A 25,737-nucleotide genomic window follows, 5' to 3' on the forward strand; every position below is an offset into this window, starting at 1 on the left:
AAAACATTTAAGGCAATCCTGTTGTTCAGAGAAAAAGATGGGAAACCTTTGGAATCCATATGGAAAAGCTTTCAAGACAAAACCAGAAAGGCAGGGAAAAATCAAACTCTCATGATTAGATGAAAATTTTATAGTTACTTTCAACCCTTCCATCATATTGTTTTTAATCTTGCCCAGCCTTGCTTTGTTGAAATTTTTGTTGTATAGCACATTACAGTTTGAATTGTAAACTAGTGCCATCAGCTGAAAAGAGCTGGGTCCCTGCAGTGTAATTTGTGGAAACCAGTGAAGAAATTCATAGGGCCTAGTTAACTGTTTGCATACCCTGCAGTGCACATTTGCATAATAACTATGACATGGTCACAATTAACAGCTTTGCACATTTTAAGTAGAGCTGAAAGGCAGTCATTGACAGCACAGGATTATATAAAATTAATAACATGATCATTAATACTATAAAAATAGATGTCATATTGCTATTAGAATATAATATTAATAATATTAATATAATATGCTATATAAGATATGTCTAATATACGTCTACTCTTGAATCTCACAGTAAAAATTTTTTTTTAACTCTGTTTTCTATCTTTCAATTTGATTTATTTTTCTCCTTTAAAAAAAAAAATTCATGGTACTCCCACCAGAATTAAAAGACCAAGCAAAAATATTACATAGACTTTTCGTAAATTATTTTAAATTTTTGCATACTTTATGAGCATCTGAAGAAGTAGCTTATCTGTGGTATGAGAAATCCTATGTCTTTTAGGTGAAATGCCTGAAAGTGTTTTAAATTAAAAAAAAAAAAAAGTGAACCTTTTCTCTCTGAAATTCAGTCACCATTACAGTTAAGTGACCTTGAGTACCATAATGTGAAAGGAAAATTAAAATCTCACAATTACTACTTTTCTGAGTTTTTCAACATATATGTTACTCTGTCTTGGTAGACAAACAAAACCACAAAGAACTTAGAATAACTGGTGTAGAAATGATTGAATGGTGATGCAGGTGAGGTTACTGGTTAACCCCCATGGAGCTCTCATTACTATCACAGATTTTAGAAATAATCCTTTAAGAAGGAGAAAAGAGCAGTCGGTACAGACATTGTTTTCACTTAGCAATTAAAGACTGAGATCCATTAATGGTGTCAAGATTATTTAAGTGTTTCCTTACTTACAGTTCTTTGTATAATGAATTTCCACATTTTCCATCTGCAAAATATTGTCTTGTCCTGTTAAATGTTTTTTGGTATTTTTCAACAGAGTTTATTACTACAAAGGCATTTTAAAACATTAAACCTGCAACAAGTAACTAATCTTTCTTACTAGTACAGTTATTATTCTCCAATCCCTTTGAGAAGAAGATATCTCATGGGCCTTGAGTAGACGACAAAAATGTGATAGTGAACAACTTGCTTTAATGAAACTAATTGTGAAATAAATTTTGCCCTCTAAAGTCCAATACATTTTCCCCCCACAGTAGTTGCCCTTCAACATGATTTATTTTTTCCTTGAAGGACTGCAAGTACACCAGATACATAAGGTACTGCAGTGAACATCAGAACAGAAATCGTTGTAGTCTTCTGACTGTGAGGTTTCTCTCTCTGAAACAGAAGCCAGAGCAGACTAATTCCTCTAGATCCCTCTTTTTCTTTAATTGTGCATTTAAGAAAGTGTTTATAATTAAGCTAAGTATGAACTTTAACTGCCTGTGTTTGTATGGGCAAGTCTTAAAACAACTAGCATGAGATCTGCAGCCCCTGTCTCGAACAGGTGAAAGAAAGGAAAATATTAATGTGCAAGGAATGCTGAGAGCCATCTTGTTCTTTTGGAAAGGCTAGGAGAATCACCCTTTGTCTCCTTATAGTTTAATAAAAATCCTGTCTTTATGAAAAATAAGAACAGTGTGCATTTAGTCTCCTGTATAAAGGGCTTTCTCATTAAGAAGGACAAAATAAAATTAAACACACAGGGACATCTTGAGGATTTAATAAGTTTTCCAACTCTAATTTATAAAATGATAGTTTGAAAATAATTATAAAATTACTTAACACCACATCCTCTCTTATTCTGATCATCTGATTCTTCCAGGTGTCAAAGGGCTTTTCTTCAGGTGAATGTGGAAAGTTTCCCTTGGGGTTGTCATTCCTTGCAAGAAATAAAGGTTTACAAAGCAATCCACGTATTATCTGACATTTCAAGGAGAGAAATGAAGAGAAGGTGGCTGTCAAATTTACAGAACTTTTGCTATAATCTATCAGAGGTAGTTTTTGTTCACTAGCATTTTAGTTCTTTCATTCAGTGACAGCTAAATGATTTCCTTATTCAGAAGAGACCTGCACATTACACTGTATGCAGATAAAGCCTTTCTGTTCAGTCCTCATTATAGTTATTTACAGCAAAAGTCTGGCATCGAATTCTTAAGGTCATCGGCAAGTAACTTGATGACCAAAATTCTCAATGAAACATCACATTACAGAATTTTGTAAAATTTCAGATATGCAAAATCCAATACCAAACAAGGATGTGATAGCTACAGACTACAGTATATAAATCGTGTTATTTTATGTGATCTATCCCAGACATCCAATTTTATGGTTTTATAACAAAAATTTAATTACAACAGGCAAGACAAAAGTCAGTTGAAATCAGAAGTTAAACATGACAATTAAAACCACATATTTAGTCAGACCAAGACTTAGCAACATCTTGCTGTGTATCTAGCTACCCAAGTAAGTCAGTAATACTTAGGAAATTACCAAGATTACAAAATCCCTGTGTGGCGAACAAGAATGTCGTGTGTTACACAATTTCAAATCTTCTTCTAAGAAAAATGTTATTGCTTTTATAAAAGGGAATAATTCCTCATTTGAAGTGTAAACTATTTCATCAACTTGTACAAAGGAAGTGAACTGTTTTGCATCACATGGTAGCTCCATAGGGCTACATAACTAAAATTTATGTTTTTACTTAGATTTGCATGTAGGGCACAAAAGATGTCATTCTAACCGAAAAAAAAATCTGGAATATGCTCTGACTTTTATAAATCATTCTTAATTCCCTGCTATAGCCTTTTCAATAACAACTCCAAATGGTAAATTTTCTGAAATTTCTAGCAAAGATAAAACATACTGGGCTCTTTAGAAATATATTTCTGTTTTGTATTAGAAAGTTGGAGACTGGCAAATAATTTGACATTTCAGACACTTAATGAAATCAAAATTTTTACTCTTGATACCATATTTTTACACCACAAGCTGTTGTGCCTGCAAAAGCAGTACAACCAGACCGGTTAGAAAGTGCTGGATAGAAAATGACATGTGAGTCTGCTGTTCATTTCCAGGACTGCTCTACAGAAGTATTCCTGTATTCTCAATTGTACATTAAACTCTCTACTCTCCTCCAGCGAAAAACTCTTTCACTTAGATTTACAGTATCATTGGCAAGTCCAGAAAATTACAGCACTGGAGACAGCTACAGAAAATATGTATCTTTAAGACATGGCATTTGTTCTTTAAGAAAAACTGTTTTTCACATTGCATTACAATGGACTAGGAAGATGTCCACCTTTGGAAGTTCCAAGCTTATCAGAAATTATTCTGTTCAATGGCTGTAACTTAAAACATTCTTCCCCAATTGCTTGCAAACATCTGATAGTCTCTGTTTGCTTACTCTACATTTTACTTGTTCATAAGAGACTCTTCCTTTAAAATCCCTTTATAACCATTTCTAAACACAACAAAGGTTACATTTTGGCTTAAAATGACATTACTGCTCTTTTGTTTATTCAAATTTTCAAGATAGGGATAATCTGCCTGGGGGTATTCTCTGACAATGACAAAATTCTTCCTGCTTGCATATAAAAATTGATAGGAATTGCATAATATTTGAAGATTTATGTGTATTTCTCATCACTATTCTACTCTGTACTCAAGCTCTTGGAAGAACGGACAGTAGGGATATATTGTAAAGTGAAAATCATGCAGCTAGTAATACTAAATATATCAGAAGTTCTTGGGGCAGAAAATTAGGATGAAGCCATGTTTAGTGCTATCTTGCTTTTTTTTACCAGAAAGGCACACAAAGAACTTCTTGCCTTCTGAACATAAGTGAATAACATCTGGTCCTGATGACAGAAAAATCATTATTATCAATTTTATTGATTTGTCCCAAAATATCTTCTACTGTTTTTTTTTTTTTTTTTTTTTTTTTTTTTTTTTTTTTAACTTGGGACATTTCTTCAGAGCCAGCCTCCAGAATGAAAGGGCACATAGAGAAATTTCCCAGACCTCTTCACTGCGGAACATTGATGTTAATTCCGTTAGTATTTTCTTTTTGGTATCTCTGTTCAGGCACACAAAATATAAATCTTCAATAGATATCCAGTACTCAAATGTACAGTATTAATACTCAAAAGCAAATACAAGTCAATAAAAAAACCCTGTAACCCACAAAGGAACTGAATGAATACTGTTGACTGGATGAACACACCTCCCAATACTCTTGTAAAGTACCACGGTAGATACTTGCAGCATCAATCACCAAAAATATTGTTTGCAGTACTTAATAATTTTTAACACCAATTATAAATGATTGTTAGAAGTCATCCAACTCTGCACATCTGCTGAGGAAGATACTCAAGTCCACCTTCTCTAGCCATTTTGCTAAAATGCATGGAGAAAAAAGAAAGTAGAATCACTATCAAGACAGTGATTCAGGTTATGTCTAGGTACGTACAAAGTCATTCAGGAAGTATACACAAAGCAGAGCTTCTGTCTCCATGGTCTAAATTCTAACCTACCAGAGCTGACTTGTGATTCCTGAGTGTCCCAGGAATTCTTAGATGTTACAAAAAGCTACAAGACATGAGGGATTGGTCCTCACTACCTCTGACCAAGGAGCAGGTCAGACATGGTACTTGAACATATAGGACATCTTTTATGAACACAGTAATAATATTCTGAAACAAATTCAGGATTTGTGTTGGGAGGTGTTTCATGCGGGAGGAGTGCTGAGAAAGAGCAAACTCAAAGCCCAGTTTATGCTCATCACTTAAATCAGCAGCAAAGATGAAACTAAAATTAGCAGTACAGTACAGAGTAAGAAGAGACCAGGGTACAGGGCCTGTGTATGTTTGCTGTTGCTTTCAATTGTGTCTAAAAAATCCTTTAAAAAAAGCAAAGAAACAGTGAAAGCTTAATTAATAATTTGCACTATAACCAGAAGTAGTGATGAGACCTAGTTCTGTACAGATTTGTATGTTTGGTCAAGTACCCATATCAACGCAGTAATCTTGTTACTTTTGCTCTATCCATGTGCTCTATAAAAATTTCCTGAGCCAAATATAACACCCATCAGTATTAGCTAGCTTCAGCTGCGTATTCTGACCCAGTAGATGTTATTCACATGCCAACAGAATGTACACCAGGAGTACATTTTTTCTCTAATGAGGGCATTATCTCACAACAAACTTCCACTAAACTTGAAAAAACTTCATAACCTTGAAAACCTCTATGCCTTTATTTTATCATACTCAAATTTGACTGCAAAGTCAAAAAAGACAGACAGGGGCGAGTGGGATGGGCAGTTACTTTGAGGTGAACAAGAGTAAGCTGAATTCTGTGTTTAATTAAAAAAAAAAAGAAAACTCAACCAGAATGAAATATCAACAGACAGCAACAATTTGTAGAGTAATATTTTACATAGCTTTTACAAACAGATCCTATTTTAAAACAAAAAAAAATTCCTGCAAAAATAAATAGTACTTATTTAGCATATGACTTATTTGGAAATAACATCTAAGAATTCCCTGTAAGTCATGACATTCAATCTTTTATTATATCATGTCAGCAGTACCACTCTTAACCTGGGTGATTAAACAGAATTCTGGCTACTTTAAAGTGGTTTTTATGTCTCTGGGTGTTGTGGACATTAAGAGAAGAAGTTTATTTGAGTATCTGACAAAATGGATACAACCCATGCTCTTTGTATTACCATTCAAATTGTTGTTCTCAATTAGGTTTTTTTGCTCTTTATTGTTACTGTACAACTTGGATGCTCTCAATTACTTTTAATTCCTCCTTTATTATCAGTGTACAGTATCATAATAAAAGAAAGAACCACAAAGTTTTACTTTAACACACACTGAAGCTGAACTTTGCAGACAGGATCTGGTAGCTAGTCACCTTGAGTTGCAGCAAAAATTAAGATTTCTGTGTACAAAATTTCATTTCTTTCATAAATTCTTCATGTCATTAAATGAAAATAAGAATTGTTTTGTGGCCTTCAATTTTCCTTCACTGGATATAACACCAGAAATCTCAAAACACTTGTATGCATAAATTTTTAAAAATTTTATTGTCATTTGTGATGCTTTTTCTGGTTATTTGTTGCACTTAGAAGTGTGACACAGAGACCAGAATTGCAGAGCTGACTCAGGGGAAGGAATGGGAAAATAATCTTCATTGGGGTCACTGAAAACACATCAAAAGACTTGAAATTCCTTATAAATGTGAAGAAAATTAAAGCAATTTCTCTGATGGAGGCAAGTCACGAAAGAATCTCTGCTGTCATAATCTTGTATGTATGCTTACCAGACAAAGAATAAATTTAGATACTTTTTTAAAAGGCAATTGCACATTTTTCTGTCAAAAAATACTTAAAAAAAAAAAGATTTATTTTTATTTTCTATGTGTGTGATAGAAGAGATTTCCTATCATACCACAATGATTACCAGCAGCAAGGCCAAAGTGTATCTTGTAGAAATAGTGTTCCTAAAGCAAGTCCTGCTTTGAGAGAGCTTTTAGTAAAAGCCCTTTAACATCATCCTCAATGTTGTTTGCAGGAAAAATATTTCATGTCATCAGAGCTGGGAAGAAGTGAGAGCAAAAAGAAATAGCTCTATGTAAGTGCATAAAGACATACACATCGGTATAACTTTTCCCTCTTTTTCCTTGCCTTGCTACTGCTTTTATGAAAGTGCTGCTTCCAGGTAGAATGCTGTTACCTCTTGAGAGGTATACTTCCAGTTCATATAGTAGACTTCAGCACAATTACAAAATAACTCCCTTTTGTGGTGCTTTCCTGTGTTGGTTGTGGACTTTGAAAAGCAGCTTATTTAGCCTTGATAAATGATTTCACATAGTGAATGGAGTTATACTGCTATTCTGTGAAGCTTTTTTTTTTTGGTTTTGTTTAGTTTGGTTTTTTTTGGGAATAGTGAAATAAAAATACATGAAACAAGGAACAGAACTAGATATAGAGCCTGGAGGTGAAAACTAACCCTCGAGTGTTCCCTCCCTAATTCAAGCAACTCATCACATATATACTTTAAAAAATATGATAGAATCATTTGACCTTGCATCTGGAAAGTAACAACTGTACCTTTTTTGACAAGTCACATGTAGCTAAACTAAAGATTCAAAATTCAGTTTTCAGTAACAGGGGAAGCAAAATGCTTTTCTATGTATACTGTGACTCATTTCATACTTTAAACCTCTGCCCTTTTCTGAGGAATTGTAAATGTCAATGACTTCAAAATGATGTGCTCCTGTTGCTTTGCAGTCCTGGTCATAACAACTTTATTACTCACATTTTTACAGACACAGGGGAAAACCCAATTAATTTAAATGCATATTAGACACATAAGGAAATCATCAAAAGACTTGTACTGCAGAAGCCTTTTTTGGTGATGTTGACTCCAACTGTTTAGGCAGCAACCATCTCTAAGTTTCTTTCTAAGCAACGGTGACAAAGCAATAATGCAGTGCAAGAAACAGAGTATGAAGAACATGGAAAAATGTATAAATACTGGTTTTGATCAGTATACCACTTCTTGGATTAAAACCTATAAGAAAGACATAGCTGATCTTTCAGTTAGATGTGAAAACAAATGAAGCATCAACAAAATCCAAACTACACGTTAAGTATGTGTGCATTCCAAGATAAACTAAAAGGAAAATATCTTATTTGACATAACATATATACTCCTTGTATTTCAAAGAAGAATTTTTCATACAAAGTATTTAATCCAAAATGGAAAACAGCAGATATTACTAAAATCCTTAACTTTAGTTGAAAGTTGATTTACTGATGTAAATCAAATAATGTAATCTGAAATGTAGGAATAATTTTTTGGCATACCCTTTTATTTTAAAGATTTTAAAGATACCCTTAAATTTTAAAGATTCTTTTTTGAGTAATTGGAAAACAAACCCTTTTTGGATCAAATAACAAACATATTACCTTCTCCAGAAAGTATATCCACAGTTTCTAAAGTTACTCTTTAGGCATACATCGGAGAAGATCCACAGAGCACAAGTATAACTTGTCTTTTTAAACTTCAATTAAATGTTGTTTATTCCTCATATTTAGACAGTAGTGCCTGACCCATCAATCAGTTTTTGGAGCCTGATATATTATCAGAGAACCAAGAGCTGCAAATTAGGCTTTCCTAAACTCAAATTCTGGAAAAGTATGCAAATTTCTAATGGCAAAATAAAGATAAATGATGCCATATCTTAGTGTCTGCGGGTTCACCTAGTCCAGGTTTGCAGGTGATTTGGACTGTTCTCTACCACCTGGGCAACTAAACTTTGCCTAGGATAGATTTTGATTCCCTACCTGGCAGTAGAAGAACAATGTCACACACATTTCTGGAAGGTAATCACTTTTCAGAAAAGCTTTACATAAAAGTTCAGCATAAAGACAACGGAGAGATTTTTGTCAGCCTCTGGTGTACAAAAGCAGGGTGTCCTCAAAGCTTTAGAATCTATTATTTCAATTTAAAGAAAATGCTTGTTAAATTCAGCTGAAATTTAAAATCATCTACCACAAGGTTCGGAACTCTTTTGGTAGAGGAAAATTGTCTTATAAATGTTTTTATTTCTTTTTAGCTGTGAATTAACATTAAATCAGACATGCAAAAAAAATCCACATTTTCATTTACTTACAGTAAAATAAATACTGTGACTAGACATTTGGGGATAAGAGAAAAAGGTTAAGTAGTGAGTACACTCAGGAAACAAACATGAGATGTAAAAGTGGAAATTGTAATATATGAGGAGAAAGAGGAAGTACCTAGGGATGCTGAAGAAAGTAAAAAAAAAAAAAAAAAGGAGAACAAAAAAGGTACCAGAAGATGGAATCTTTTGATAATGCAAAGGAATATAGATGAATTTTGCCTTCTGCTGCCTTTGTTTTTCTCATTTTGCATTCAAGCCGTTTATATGCTTTACTTACTAAACAATCCTAAATCAAATCTCATTTCTACATAATTTTTTGAATGCTAGCTTTGAATTTTTTCTTGAGTTAAAGCCATTTGTTACTAGGTACCTTAGGATTTCTGATACAGGAAGACAGTCATAGTAATGTTCTTAATTTAAATAGTATTTTAGATGTTTTCAATATGACTAAAGGGATACAGCTTTTTCTTCCAAAAATGTGATTACAATCAGTTAAAACAAATCACCAGGTGTGAATCACAATACTACCAGTTCAATAGATGTTTAACTAAAAGCAAAATTAATAGAATAAGAATATATATTTACAAAGCAAGTCTGTGAAAGTCTGCACAGACTGTGAAAGTTGTTACTAACAGAATTTCAACAAAATATTCAATTCAGAAAGAACAGAGGGTACTCAGATAAATACAGTGGTTTTATCAAATATAGCTTAGAAATGCTTTTTTCTCTGTTATGACAATACATTAATAGTCTTATACAACTTTGTGAATATAAGAACTGCATTTCTGTTTTTGGAAGCATTATCTACATACATGCATTGAACATAATTATTAAATGACTCATCAAATCATTCAAAATTAAATAAAATATTTTGTATTGCAGTTCCGTGTTTAAGCAAGATAACAGTTTTCAGCAGATGTCATCAGTATTTTCATTAAATGAGAAATACCTACCATAACAGAATGAAACTAGAAGTAGAATATTACAGGGAAGAAAAGAGTTGGGGCTAAAAGAAAACTCTTTTCTTATACTACACAGTAGGGCAAAAAATTAGGCAAGTTTTTTGGTGTACAGGCCCTTCATCTGGTCTGTTTGAGCATCTGAAACCAGAAAAATAGCCTGAAAAGCAGCATGGGTAGCACAGGACTGGCTACCAGCTCTTACCTTGGTCTTGCTGCCCATTCTACAAAAAGTTTGGCTCCACCTCCACAAAATTCTATGCCACACCCATCCATACTACATAATTTGACCACTTCAGCCCTCAAATACGACTGTCTTTTATATGCCAGAAGTCTTGGGGTGTACTACAAAGGCACAATGTGTATCAGGACACTGTTACACGAGTGTGGAGGGAACCAAACCTGACAGTTCCTTCTCTGCCCCAACCATGCTGGCTTTTGGGATTGTTCACCATGCTCACTTTCTTGTTTGGCACCCAGGCCAAACTCAAATCAACCTCTTCTTCTGTCACATACTGCAATCTGTCTTATTATTTTATTATCCCTACTGTGAAAACTTTCACTCAGGCAATCAATAATAGCAACCTTTTCTGCCAGTTACACAAATATCCTCTCGTGACTTTTCAGCTCATAGGAAATGCTGATATTAAAGTAATACCACTGTTGGTTTTTTAGCTCTAAGTTCTGAATCCATCTATTTCCTTCCTTGTATTTTCAAGTAAAATTAAAGTCAAATATTACAGTTAATTCTCTTTGATTTACAGGAATTTTATGTGGCTTGAGAATACTGCTAGCTACCAATCTCACATGTTTATTAAACTCTATCTAATGCCTTCCTCCTCCGTGAACTATGAAACACTGCAGATTGGACCAGCTAGTAAGACAACCAGGTGACTAAAGCAGAACTAGTAGGTAATTAATAATAACAATAAAGGGAATAGTCAGGAAAATCTGAACAAATTCTGAGAATCCTAGGAAAAATTAGGCTTCAATGAAGACCATCTATTTCAGGTTCAAAGCTGGACTGGAACAGGCCTTTGGAAGGAGCTTGATATCTCCAGCGTTGCTAATGTGGCCTAGTCTCTGGTTACGGTTCATTACCATAGCTGTGCTCTGCTGACTCAGCTTCATTCCAGAGCATTTAATTTTTAAGAAACTCTTCCATTTTATTCTGCTTTCAGCAGTCTGGACTCACCAGAACATGTTTTTTTATTTATTATTACTGCCTCTCACTTAAAATCCTTTTCCTTAAAACCGAGGAAATTGGGTGCAGTGGAACTTTGCAGACATGTCTGCTTCCATCAGGAACCTGTATGCTTCTCACAGAAAGGTCTAACAGCTTGGAAATTCAAAGTAGGACCTATGTGAAACATTAACATGAAACAGAGGCTGTTATACTCTACAGAGTCAGCCTTTTCTGAAAGCTGCTAGTATCCACAACTAATAAGGCAATGATGCAAAAAGTCTGCATAAAATTTACTATCTGGCACTTGCAAGACTGGGAAAAGGTAAGGTGAAGCAAAGGTACTAGACTTCTGTTCCTCAGAGCACTGACAGCACAGCAAATAAACAAGGAGGAACTTAACAGTCATTACTACATGATTCCATCTCTACATCCCTTTATTGAAAATACATATAGACGTGATTCTTACAAGCAACCTTCAGGATATACGTATCCACAAACACAAATAAACATCTATCTTATTGAAAACCGCGTGTTTTATGGCTGCCACCAGCATTATCCAACACTCCAGTACATACCACACTCCATTTAAAAAAATATTTATGTATTTTAGTTTATATTTCTCTTCACAGTCTTATACAGACTTCATCCACCATAGAAATATAACCAACCATGGCATGAAATGCAGCAGCTGTTTAACAGCTTTTGGCAGATATACAGAAAGGTTTAATGAGAAGACTGGCCCAGGTAGCCAAAGCTAAGATGAATTAAATAGTGAGAATACTATTACCCGAGCTGAAAATTTGACCAGGATATTGAATTAACCTGTTATCCAAACTGGCATGATGCTTTTAGCCTTGTTTAATAAATAAAAAAGCAACCAAACTGTATGTCAATGTCTAAATCATCTGTCTCCCATTCATTTTGCCTACCTCCTTCAACAGCTTTTGAGTTTCTTAGCCAATTTCAAGCAAATTCAGCAGACAAGCAGAGGCTTCCAACACTACATTCCTACAAACTTTCTGAAAATAACAGAGAAAATAAGAACCATTTATGTCTTTACTACGGGACCCCAATGGGCATGAAGACCTTATTAAATATCAGAAGACTGATGTGAGAGAAAGACCTTGTAAATGTCTCTGTTACAAAAATCCTTCAGTCACTGCTTGTTGAACATGTAAGACAATCAACTCTGAGAAATGAGCCCACAGGAAATCCAGCTTACTTAATTCCAAGTCATGAAAATAATTAAAAACAGCAAGAGGTTAGGACCTGGGATTTGTATCTCATGTACAAGGCATTACTTTCCACAGGAAGGAAAAAAATCTCACAAGGCTATTCAAGCAAGAGGATCTCTGTACACCCAGCTTTATGTGCCTGTTGACAAAGGCTTGGGTTTGTAAGAAATGGCTATAGTGTATCATTCCTTCAGCTGTTCCTTCACAACTCCTTCGCTTAAAACATTCTGCATTCGCCTTCTCAATACTAAATATAATCACACTTATCTATTACATATATTATATGTACAATTACAAACCTATTACAGTAAGCATGAATATTGTCTCTTCATATTGTTACTGAAGCCTTATGTTTATGAATAAAACTCAAAATATAACATGCTTTAAACCACTGAGCTTTCAACCAGGAAAGAGCTGCATGCTGTCAGCAAAAGTATAGAGGTTTAGAAAAGAGATTTTAAGTGGTTCCCTCTAATGGTAGGCTTAATTTAGACCCTTTTATATTTAATTTAACTCCACGCAGTTGTTCTTATCCTTTGGTGGTATTCTAGGACCATTTTTTCTTCATTACATAATGGAAAGGAGGGGTGTATCTAACAGCACATTTGTTTAGAAGATAAATAGCAGTCCATCTCAGCCAAAGTGGCATCATTTGTGACTCTGTATCACAGACAAAACTTCCAAAATCTTAATTTACAGCTAACTTTCAGAACATTATGGCACAAAGTTCCTGCAGTTCACACAAATGGATTACTCATTTGGAAGTGGCTGTGCAGGGCAAAATTCATCTTCTCAAACACAGATAACATCAGCCATACTTACCTAGGCCCCCTCCACAGAAAATGGAGATAGACAGACACTTCTAGGACATGATTCACCTCCTCCTCAAGCAGGAGGAGTTTTAAGACAGATATAGTAAAAACACCCGTATCTCTGTAAAAGGAGCCCAGTTGACTGGTGTCGATGCACTAAAATCACATTCCTACACTTTGGCAATATCCTGTTTTAGGCACTTATGTGCTCATTCAGATTCGTGATTAAGTATGCAGTGCAAGCTCCCGCTGGTGGCGAGACACCAAGTATCATCCAATAAGTCATTTGATAATGAGTCAGTAATCCACTGATACCTAGTTTGTAATTTTCTTTCAGGAAGTGAAATTATCCAAGAGAAAACGTATTTGAATTCAAGGGGGTTACAAACTTTCAAAAGGACTTCTGTACACACATAATTATATGCCCCGTATTAATTCAAGTATGCTTCACAGAAGTTAGAAACAATTTCGGTGACAATTCCTCAGGTGGGAGGTTTTTATCACACAATCAAGCCAAAGAGAAGTGTTCAGCAGAACTGTGGATCCATTCTTGACTAAATTTAACTTTTGTTAAAAGTTGGTATGTGATAAATAAACTGAGAGAAATCTATAGCTACAAGCATCAGAGGTTTACTACTCCAAATCAGATATTTATGCAAGTACAGTAAGATGATACTGTAAAAGACTTAAAAATTACCGAGTTAGCTTTTTAATACTACAGAAGTGCAGGTTTAAACTATGTAACTTAATACTACATTTAATTGTAAAAACAAGTATAAATAAACTATCTGAATCTAAAATTAAACTTGCAATTAAAAATGAACACATAATTTAGGCCCTAAACCAAATCACACAAGCATCAAAACAATCCTTAAATAAGGACAAAATCAGTCTGAAATGTTGAACAGAAACTTAGACTTAGGGGAGAAGCTCAATACAACCATGTATTAAGTAAAGAACAAACAAAAAGAACTCAATTGTTAAGACGCTAACATTTTAATAAAGATATAAAAATAAATTTTAAAAATTGTTACTCACCTTGGAGATTTGAAACAATGTGGACTTCTGAATAAACTACAACCAGTCTCTTTCCAAGAGAGAATTGTCTAACTTTTCCACTACTTTCAGATCTGGAGTGGAAGATATTTTAGGCCTGGCCAAATATCACTGGAAGAAAATTCGTTCACATGTTTGGCTGCGCTTTGCATTCCATCCTGTTGCTCTGGCACACAGACACAGCTAATTATAATCTGTGACATAAGCGGTTAATTCTACTGCTAAAATGGTTGTGTACTGACTCCAGAAATGAACTGCCCCACTGTAAGACACAACCAGTCCATAACGTGCACTAAAACGCCCAACATGTCACATAATGCAAAGTCCTTTATTAAAATCTGAGAATGTGAGCACTCCATAGAACCTGCACGTAAAAACTATTATCAGAGTTAGCTGCTAGGAGCATGCAATGCAAAATTAGAAACCAAAAGCCTTCTGCTTTCTTTTCTGAATCCATATGTAACATCCCGACTGAATTTTAAGAGTCCATTTTCTGAAAACTTTTCATTTTAATGCTAACATTATTCTAGCTATAATCTATACTGGGTTGCATATAAAAAGTCTCTTTAAACAAGGAAATACAGATATTGTAATATACCTATAATAGCACATAAAAATTTTATACAAGAACTATACTAACAATTACCAATCTTTCCAAAAAGCTAAGCCTATCCTTGTATTTAAAACACAGATGCATATATATGCATAGATGCATGTAAATACTAAGAGCTATATAAAAAAAAAAAAAATTGCATGTATTACATACTTTCAGATGACATTGTAGAAGTTATAAGACATCTTTTTTTTTTTTTTTTTTTTTTTTTCCCCCCAGTACCATTAAAGCTTTGAGTTCTCAAATGCAGAAAAAGAATTCCAGCCTGGAACTGCTTACATTAGACTGCCTGCACAAACATTGACCAGCAGACTTCCTGTTCAACCTGAGATATGTGAGAATCTGTGCTAGTAGCTTTCCACAATTTAAAAAGCATTACAGCATACATTTGCAAGATTTCCAGAACAAAAGTTTGTGCTATGTGAAGCACTGCAATCATCATCCTTGTTTGGACAATTTCATTTCTCAAAGCACGTTTCCTTGTTTTCAGCCATGTGCTCACACTGTCATCACGCTTTAGAAGACGAAGCGCCTATCAGACATTTAACAGCTGCAGATCATAAATTTAGGACTGACACAAATCCAGCTGATCACAGGCTTACAAGACGCTTTTTTCCCTTCATGAATTCTGTGGCCATTAATCCTTCAATCATCAGATTCTGTTTACTTATACAAACGGAGTTCTTTTCTATGTAAAGAAATTAATTCACTGGTATCTGCCAAAAATGACAAATATGTCCAATAACAAAATATTTATCAATACCTTTAAAACAGATTTTATATTTAATCTCAGGGTTGTATGAAAGATAAAGTGTGAGGAAAGCATTTGTATGTTGTGTTAACACCAAAGCTTTTCCTCAACTGAAATTCCTTTTAAGTATTAGAGGAAGAAATCTATAAATGATGGACAGTTTTGAAAGGTTCATTATTTAGTCATTATTTAGGTAATTGGGTATTCGTGCCTAGGGAGTTTCTGGAAAATCTTTTCCCCATTCTTGGAGAAAATCAGAGGATCAGATAAAACTGGGTACATGACCTTCAAAACTTCAATGTTTTTAACTGTATTTTAACAGGTTTTCTTTTGACATATTTGTAGTTATTTGATTTCTCAACAGATAGAAAAGACTGACTAACATAGTGCCTAGCTACTGAAAGATTAGATCCTATCACCCAGTATCTCTCCTTATGACAGAACTTCACACTATTTTCCATATACGATTTCTCTTCACTGCTCTACATGCATGATATGCTTTGTCTTGCTCTTCTACATAACTGACTTCTGCAAAGTAAAAACTTGAAAAAACGAAAAGAACAAATAAATACCTCAGTTAGTAACTTCTGAAGTTCTCATGAAGTAGGACTGAAGCAAGAGCAACTGTCAGTGAGTTCTGTACCATCTGAAGGCAGCTGCCCTCCTATTTAAATGCAAAGAAGGGCAAGAGAAAGCAAAATTTTCCTTGAGCATGGAGAAAAAATAAGATATATTCACAAATAGCCTTCCCTACTTTAACTGACAACATTGTACAATTGACAGGCCAAAATTCACGGAGCTTAAGACTGCAGAACACAATGGAAACACTGGACACCCAACAGCTGTTTGGACTGCAAATGCTCATGACAGCAGAGTTTACAGTACATGAGAAATAAACATCAGTCAAAAATCTACATGCAAAATAATAAAAATACTTCTGTTGCAACTATAAGATTAGAATCCATTAGTATAATTAACAATAACTTCAATTATGGGCTTACACTGCATTTGTACAAAATCTTAATCTTTCTTTCCCTCAAGTAATTTTCTTCACAGTCCAAGAATGCTGATATCCATTCCTCACCCCAAAACGGCCAACCTCCTTTTCAACTGGATTTTGGAAGTCAATGGCTGAAGACTTAGTCCTGAAAAGGTAACTGAGCAAGCATATTGATCTTTCGCATTTTCAGAGTCCACCCATACCAGCACCTGACTAACTAGAAGCACTTGCAAACTTACATCAGGAAAAAACAATGGTAAAAAATACAGAAATTATGGTTTTAATATTCTGCTATTTTAACCAATTCTACTTTTTTTAACAGAAGTTTGCTGTATCCCTATAAGATTTCAAAAATGTGTATTCCTCAAAGTACAAAACAACACAGTTTTGGAGAAGACACTATCAGGTATCAGTTTAAGGAATTCATCTAAATAGAAAGGACATAGAAGACTTTTGTCATGTCAGTTATTTTTCAAGTCTGTGAGATGCTTAAACACTGTGATAAGCAGCAGAAAGCAAAGGCTATTTAAGTGGTGATAAGGATTTGGTAAGTGAAGGGTATTTAGGAAGCAAGAATATTCTAGCCTGTATAGGAAGTGGAATTTATCTGAAATACTGTGATTATGTGGAAAACAGTAAAAATAACTAAAAGTAGGTTGTACAGATGTATAACTCCAGACGATATCAGAGATCTTTTTAAACCTAAAAGATTCTATGAAACAGGAATTTTGACATATGAAATATTAAAAGATACCTTGGTAAAGGTTCAGAAAGGTGGAGTAGTGTAGCAAAAGCAAATTTAAGTATAAAATGGCAGAAACTTCGGGGAATAAAGTATGAATGCAAAATCAGAAAGTAACCAAATTCTCAAAACAACTACAGTGCAGGATACTTTTAATAATGGTTAGAAAATATAAAAAGTAATTATTTACTAGACATCTCTGGACTCCCAATAACAGAGGGGAAATGTCCAAGTATCCTCTGTTCTTGTTCTTGGGCATTTTAGTTACCCATGAGCTTGAATAAAGATGCCACAGAAAAATCAGCTTTTCAAAACCGATTTTTCCAGTTCTCTTGACTTCCCACCGTGTTAGAGGTTCCAATGTGATATTAAGCAAGAACTGGTGAAAAGAATTTTTCTAGTATTTCCCTCCAGAGCATTTTGAATTGGCTATGTTTGATGTGCTTTTTAAATTTGTAAGAGATAGGACAGCTGGTCATTTATTGATAGATTGAGACCTTACCTCTTCCTAAGAATAGGGCTATGGTGAATATTAAAATGGGATGTAATCTTCTAAACCTGAGCAAAACAGTGAGCCAAAAGAGGGTTATAACTTTCCCATATAAATAGAGAGAAACATTTGAAAGTTACTCTTACACCAGTTAAAGCTATAAATATGCAGGTGTTTTAAGGAAAAAAAAAGTGGAAAAGGCTCCAATAGGAACCTTTTAAAATAAACACATGACTCACAAACATAAGGCTTTAAGGGAGATCTGCTTAGACCATTTAATTACATGAGATCTATAAGGAGGCTCAAAACAGCTTTGAAACTCAGAATATTTATGTTTTGTTAGAGAAGGAAAAATAATAAACCAAAAGAGAAAAACCTGAAAATTACTATGCGAGACAATACGAAAACAAAGGAACTTGTAAGTATCCAACTGCCCTGTGGGTCAGTGCACAGCAGGTCTGGTTTCTAGGAACTTTTTCATCTGTGAGCACGAACAGCTGGCTGTGGGTCTATTGCCTGATCATCCTAACAGTATCTCAATCGCTGCTTCAGCTGCTAGGCTTTTGTTCCTTGCTGCCACACGCCTTTTCTCTATCCCACTTTTTGACACATTCTGTCACCTTTCCTCCCCAATACACTCAGTGGCTCCAGAAAAGGAATCTTTTTCACTTATTGTTCACCAGCTCTACTCAATCTCTTTTCTAGTTAATGTAGACACAAAATTAATTTACATAGATCAGTTTCAAACTGCTCACAGAGTTGAAACAACTGTTTCACAGAGGGCTAGCTAAGGTTTTTTAGGGGGGGAGGATGTGTTAAATTAGATCTTCTGCTTGGATTGCATCTTCACACAATCTGATTTAAAACAATTTAATTTCTGTGAGTTTAATTCTGCATGAACCTTTAAAGAAATTAAGAAGTGAAACAAGTGACAAGCTGCATGTGTACTCTGTGCTCAACACTGCACTCTGTGCAAAGATGAGCCTGACAGCTGCCCTGGAATATAGGTAAGTCAGGAGAAATTTATCTTCTAAGAGCAAACAGGAAAGCTCATGTTTGTAGACCCTTTCAAAGAGTCCAGCTGAAAAGATTAATTTGGAGTCTGCAGCTTATGCAGACTGGAAGACACAAGGGAGGGACCTTGCTATATAGCACTACGTTAAAAGCAGAAAAAGTTGCCTAACTTAGTATCAAGGAGCAAAAAACCCCACCAAACACTAAATGTCCAAGCAGATTTGTAATGATCTTGTCCTGTTGCATTGTTGGTATAATTCAAGCATTCTCCTAGGCATGAAATGCAAATCCTGTTAGCTTGAGGAAGTTAATTATTAGTTTTTTCTCAAGAAGAATACCATAAATGTTTTTTTCTTTGGTATACTTAACAAAGCATACAGAAATCCATACTTTTGTTTATATGAAATTCTCTAATATTTTGGACAGGAGGGTGGAGCAAAGCACTTTTTAATAGGTGTGCTATTTTGTGCATTGAGATTTTTATTTTAGGATATGATTCATTGCGCACCTACTCAGAGCTCCATCTGCAAGCCCTCTGTGACAGGCAGAATAGAGTATTTACTCTATCACTTCTACAACACATGCCAACAGTACTGACAATCAACAGAGAACCACATTTCATGTTCTCTGGTCATAACATTTCCTCTTACATCATCTGGCCTTTACTAAAAACAAAAGCAAAACCTCAAATGCATTAAATGTCCAGAGCAGGATGGTCTATTATGCCTTGGGATATTATGCCTTCGGATATCTGAATTCTGAGGATTCAAGCAAACACACGGGTGTCACCCAGTACGGGTGGCTGTATGAAACAGAAAACTGAATGACTGTCCCTCCATGGTAGAACAGGTTTATTAGATCTTGAAAGCACTGCCTCTGTACCCATATTCTCATATTGCATAATGGCTTGTACGGAGACAAACCCTAAAGAGTACGATGAGCTTAACACTCTCCTTTGCTTTCTTCCTATTTCTTTTATCTACTTTCATTCTTCTTGCTTCCTTCCCTACTCACTGACAGAGCAGAAGTACTGGTGATCGAGAGATATAAAAGTCCACCATTCTATTTTATTATTAAATGCTGTATTTCAGCAATATAGTATATATTTAATTCTGAGAAATTAAGAATTTATCTAATTTGCATTTGAAACAAAAGCATATAAAGCATATAAAATTCTGTTTAAATCCAGTTATTCCGTGTCTACTTAATTAGCTAGAATAGTTTTCTCATTCAGTACCACCATGCACCTTTCCAGAAAGAAAAAAAAAGAAAGTTAAGGCACACAAGAAAAATATTTCCAGTTTCAAAAGATTTAGAAGAAGAGAAGTGAAAATATGAAAATTACAGTGGCCTGGACACTATAACAGGAACCATTGTCCCAGAACTCATGCCCTGACAGACCCAATGCCCAGAATTTACTGGATCGTAATTTTATATTTGGAGCAACTGACTATTAAATTAATTCCATAGAGGGAATATGCATTAGTTTAATTTTCTTAAAACTCCAATCTTCAATAAAAGTGATAAAAAGATGGAAAACTATTTAATAATGTAAAGCTACAGTATTAAAACAGTGCTTCTTCCCTGTTAAACAAGAGGGGAAAGTTATTGTAGGATGGTCATACTACAGACCAGCATTTATGCTCAAAGAGATTAACTAAGACTGGCTGTTAAGTAAGTGAATACATTCTTAACAATTTGTTATGAGACCTGAAGAGAACTTCTTTAAATTCTTTTGTTGCATAGGTTCAGCTTACAAAATACCAAAAGTACTTGCAAAAAACAACCCTATAAAACTAACACTTGAAAGCTAACAGAAGAAAATACATAGAATTGAAAAGGGAGTTAATCCAAAGGTATGTTATAGCTAATATGCAGTCATTTACCTAATTAAATCTTGATACAAGTGAAATGAGGGTGTTAGTATAAATCAGTGTATGAGCAAAACTAGTATATGCATAATTTATATCCTAAATTTTATTTAGCACTAATCTAGACAAAATAAGTTGGAATTTTTTTCATTTTACATGACTTCTGTTCACACATTCTGATGAATAGTCAATGTAAAAAGGAATCAGGAATAATGAAGGCTTCAGCTGTATAAGAAAGTTACATGAGTTTACGTGATCTATTTCTAGACAATTTATGTTTATATTTACACATATAAAACAGAACTTTGAAGTGAATTTGCTTAAAAGTTTCCTTTACGGTGAGCTCCTCACAGTAAGTCTCAAGATTATAATATAATTTAAAAAAAAAAAATTTAAATAGAGAACCTGGAAGCAGCCAGGTAAGACAGAATGTAAATAGAAGAAAGCTTATGAACAAGTAATTGCCTGTTTTTCTTTGCTCAAAAAACCCTTTCTTTCAGACCTGATGTCTGTTCCCTCCTCAGTAATTTTATTTCAAAAACTCTGAAGTTCCCTCCAGTATCAAGGAGGTTGCCATTTTATCGCCTGTGAAATTTGACTTGCAGCTCTGCAAGTCAAAGGAGCAATTTCTCCTCTTAACTGTTCCTCTGGAGCTGCAGGCTCTTAGACCCTCATTGTGCTTCTTCCTGCTTTTTTACTCCTTGATAATTTTGTGGTTTCTAAAATTGTCTTTTTTAGAGTATTTTTATATGCCTCTAAGGAATGACAATCTCCTCTGATTCCTTCAGAGGTCTTACCTGATACAGTCAGTCTTATAAATAGAACACATCAAGTAGGAACAACTAAGAGCCCCCAGGTTAGGCCATACCCTCCTATGTTGTAGAATGAACTTGCTAATAGACAAAGGGAAACACTGTTCTTCCATAATTTGCACATACACCATAATACAACATAATACAACCATTATGTGCTCTCTGAAATCAGCTGAATGAATTAATGTCTTGTAGTCAGTATAGGAAAAGCTTTTATCCAATACTGATTATCTCCTGTGGTTTTTTTGGTAGCCAAGGAAAGGCAACGCTCCCAAAGTACTTTACTTTTCCTTTAAAACTATGCTACAAATCGCTGAATGATTGATGATTTTTCCTTTTACAAGTTCCCATTGTAAAGCTGTTCTGAAGTAGATTACTATTAATTTTGCAATCAAAATCATACTACACCCTATGACTCACTAAAAGAATGCCAGGGAAAAAAGCGCCCTAGCATTTTAAAATGCCAAAAATGGGGTGGAGGGTGAGAAAAGGCACAATAAAAAGCGTTTTTAGTGCTGCAGAGTAAAACAGCATGGACTACAGATATATTAGCTATTATTCTAGAAACTAGAAGTATACAGTATTTTATAGAATTTCTATTTTTGACTGTGGAACTGAGTCCCTCACTTTTAAATTCCCAAGAAATAGTTAACACATTGACAGGTACAGAGTCAACCCTGCAAAACAGCTCACAGAGAGAACTTCTCACCTTGAAGGCATGAGTAATCTTTGGTTAACGAAACACAGTTACATATTGGGTTTACATGGCCACATTTTGATAGTAGGGGGCTACAGGGGTGGCTTCTGTGAGAAGCTTCCAGAAGCTTCCCCCATGTCCAGCAGAGCAATCCCTGCCAGCTCCAAAGGTGGACACACCGCTGGTCAAGGCTGGGCTGATCAGAAATGGTGGTAACGCCTCTGAGATAACATATTTAAGAAGAATTTTTAAAAGATATAATTGCAGCCAGAGAAGAGCAGGGTGAGAACATGTGAGAGGGACAGCGCTGCAGATCCCAAGGTTAATGGAGAAGGTGGCAGAGGAGGTGCTCCAGGCGCCAGAGCTGAGATTCCTCTGCAGCCCCTGGTGCAGACTGTGATGAAGCAGCTGAGCCCCTGCAGCCCCAGGAGATCCACAGGGGTGCAGAAATCCACCTGCAGCCCATGGAGGAGCCCACACTGGAGCGGGTGGAGGTCTGAGAGGAGGCTGTGACCCCATGGGAAGCCCATGCTTGAGCAGGCTCCTGGCAGGGACCTGCAGACCCATGGAGAGAACGAGCCCACACTGGAGCAGGTTTCCTGGTAGGACTTGTGACTCTGTGGGGGACCCTTGTTGGAGCAGGCTGTGCCTGAAGGGCTGCACCCTGTGGAAGAGCGACCCACATTGCAGCAGCTTGCGAGGAACTGTTGCCCATGGGATGGCCTCATGCTGGAGAAGTTCAGGGAGAACCATCTCCTGTGGGAGGGACCCCACACTGGAGCAGGAGAGACTCTTCTGGCTGAGAATAATAACAATAACAATGTGTGATGAAATGACTGTAACCCTCATTCCTGTCTCCCTGCACTGCTAGGGAGGAGGAGGCAGAGATGAGAAAGAGGGAGAGGTAGGGGAAGGTGTTTTTAAAATTTGTTTTTACTTCTCATTATCCTGCTCTGATTTTGTTAGCAATAAATTCAATTAATATCCCCAAATCAAGTCTGTTTTCCCCATGACAATACTTGGCGAGTGATCTTTCTTGGTCCTTATCTCAACCCACGAAACCTTCACCGTATTTCCTCTCCCCGACCAGCTGGGAAGAGGAGTGATAGAGTGCGTCTTGTAGGTGCTGGGCATCCAGCCAGCGTGAACCCTCTACACATTAAAAAATACAATTCAATTGATGATTTCCCAAGATCTCTCCATGAAGAATCTGTACTGAACCATATTTCAGAGTGCAAGACTAAAGTACTTAATTCAGAGTCACTTTTCTGGATCAAGGTGGTTGTCCTCATCGGGCAGAAAAAGCAAGCTTAACATTCAGCTCAGGAGATTTTACCTCTTCTAATGTTTTAAGAAGACAAAAAGAAGGCCAGTGGAAAGGAAGCAAAAAAAGGACAAGTTATTTTTCTTATCAACCACAATAACGAAACAGCCATTTGTGCTCCTGCTTTCTGTAGAAAAAATCAAACAGCCTCTAAAGAGCAACAGTAGAAGTGTAGAGAAAATAATTTTTAAGAATCTGGTTTGACATTCTGAACTTGTACTGAAGCAGAGCCTTGGCACCAAAGGTGAAGTCACAGCTCTTGATCCATAAGATCTTTTTTGAACTACTATTAATAAGAAAGACTGAAAAATAACAATAATAATATTGTTAGTATACCCCAACCATTTGTTGGCCCTACTGAGATTTTTGCTTTGCCAAAATGCAAGTAGAAAAATTAGGCACATGAGAAGTGAATTTAATTAGGAACTTGCCATCTGGCATAAGCTGGCAAATGTTAAGTGGCGCCCTTTCAATACAGAAGAAACAATAATCAACCAGGGAACAGATTATAAACTATTTCCTGTTAGATTGAAATGAGCAAATTAACTATGGGAATAGTGTATTATCTAGTATTTTGAAGGGTTATCCTCGAGGCTGAGCTGTAGGCAACCACAGCAAGCAGAGTAACCACAGTAAAAGTGTTGACTTAAAATCGACAGATGTAAATTGATAAATTTTGGCAGTCTTTAAGAATATGACATTCCAACTTATTAAGCAAAGTTTGACTATAACTTGTAAAATAAATAATTGTATCAGTTTAAACAAGAAATAATAGTAGTGCTATCTGGAGCAATGTTTATTATAATTTGACATCCCATTCTGACAAATATGAAAAATAATAAAGAATAACCAAGTAGTATGGAAATGGACAACAAACTGAAGTAGGCTCTACTCAGCTGCTCTAGTTGTGCAAAACAGGAGACAATTTGTTTGATTTTAGTAAGAAACATTATCAACAAATGCCCAAGTTTTCCTCTAGTGAACTTGTGATTCATAGTAGTTTCAAAATTACTAGTCAAAGTAATTGACTAGTAGGGAATACGTTCATTTTAACCATAACCAGAAGGTATGGTTAAAAGCCTTTTTCCCTGTTATTTACTCACAACATTTAATGTCACATCTTTACTTCTCACACTCCATTGGCTTTGCATCAGCTGAAGTGACAACAGCTGCATCCTAGTTGGTATGATCACCTCATTTACTGTCTGAATAAATGACACAATTTTCAGCTGTGCAGTCAAACACCCAGTCCATCGACTGCTAGAAAACGGCTGCAGGGCTAAACACAAAGCCAAGGCACAGATCAGCCCCTCCAGCAGAAAACAACTTCCAGAAATTCACTGTCCATTTCCTAAGGAAAAGGTGTCTGACCATCTCCAACCTACTGTGATGACCCACACTTCCCCTTAAGGGTGGGTCATCACACCTATTCTGTTACGGTGTATTAATCCAGCAGATAAGCACCAAAACCAGGCTAAAAGTGCATTGGTCTAGTCAGCTATTGCACAAAACTGAATGGACCATTTTATGCACAGTATAACTAGCTGCATATCCAGTTTAACCATGACTTAGAGCTATCTGTACTTTTTCTAGCATTTTCTACGGAAGCATCCTTGATATTTCCAAGAATATCAATAGGAAGAGGCCTTAAAGAATAACCAGCAACATACAAGTAGTCAGTGCCAAGCCTTTCAGATTTTCAGAATGTGCACGTATCTTTGGGGCTCTTTCTCTTTAATCGTCATTGTTAGACTTTATAATTAACTGATTTTACCTGCCTCATAGGAACCTTAAAATCTGATTCTGGGCTTGGCAAAGCCATCAATACCAGACCACTTTATTTTTATATTCTCAGGCAAGTTCTAGTAGACACTTGATGTACTTCTCTTTCCTCATTAACTTTGCTTGACATGCTTAGATTTTAAGATTTTTCTTAAGTCAAGGGCATCTTGCTTTGCTATCAATAGCTAGTAGTTCTTATTTCTTATACCATTTAATACTCCTTGTCTGTCTTCTATAACATATCCCCAAAAGATGAAAAAAATTAATGAAGCTGCATTTTAAAAACAGACATATAGTCCAATACATTTGCGGGTGCATGTGAAAATACTTACAGGTATCTCTCAAAATTCCCCCACAATTCTCTACTGCTTGCCACAGGACCGAGCAAGTGGAAAGGATGGCAGTTTTGTTTGCTACTGAAATAGTCTGGG

At 35.6% G+C, this 25,737-nt stretch overlaps 1 protein-coding gene across 5 annotated transcripts in view; it reads right to left on the reverse strand.

Moving 5' to 3' along the window:
* Positions 1-25,737, reverse strand: part of SGCG (sarcoglycan gamma) — a 96,625-nt gene that overhangs the window by 64,913 nt on the left and 5,975 nt on the right. For 2 of the 5 annotated variants that reach the window (XM_017730774.1, XM_017730772.1), the window contains exons 2-3: positions 16,147-16,238; positions 14,193-14,376 (exon numbers count right to left, since the gene is read on the reverse strand). The gene's annotated coding sequence lies outside the window, so the exon portion shown is untranslated. The remainder of the gene's footprint in view (positions 1-14,192; positions 14,377-16,146; positions 16,239-25,737) is intronic. The other 3 variants (XM_008630980.2, XM_017730771.1, XM_017730773.1) reach the window with 2 other exon arrangements.

The sequence above is a fragment of the Corvus brachyrhynchos genome, unplaced genomic scaffold (genome assembly GCF_000691975.1).
Source record: "Corvus brachyrhynchos isolate BGI_N302 unplaced genomic scaffold, ASM69197v1 scaffold363, whole genome shotgun sequence".
Classification (NCBI taxonomy): domain Eukaryota; kingdom Metazoa; phylum Chordata; class Aves; order Passeriformes; family Corvidae; genus Corvus; species Corvus brachyrhynchos.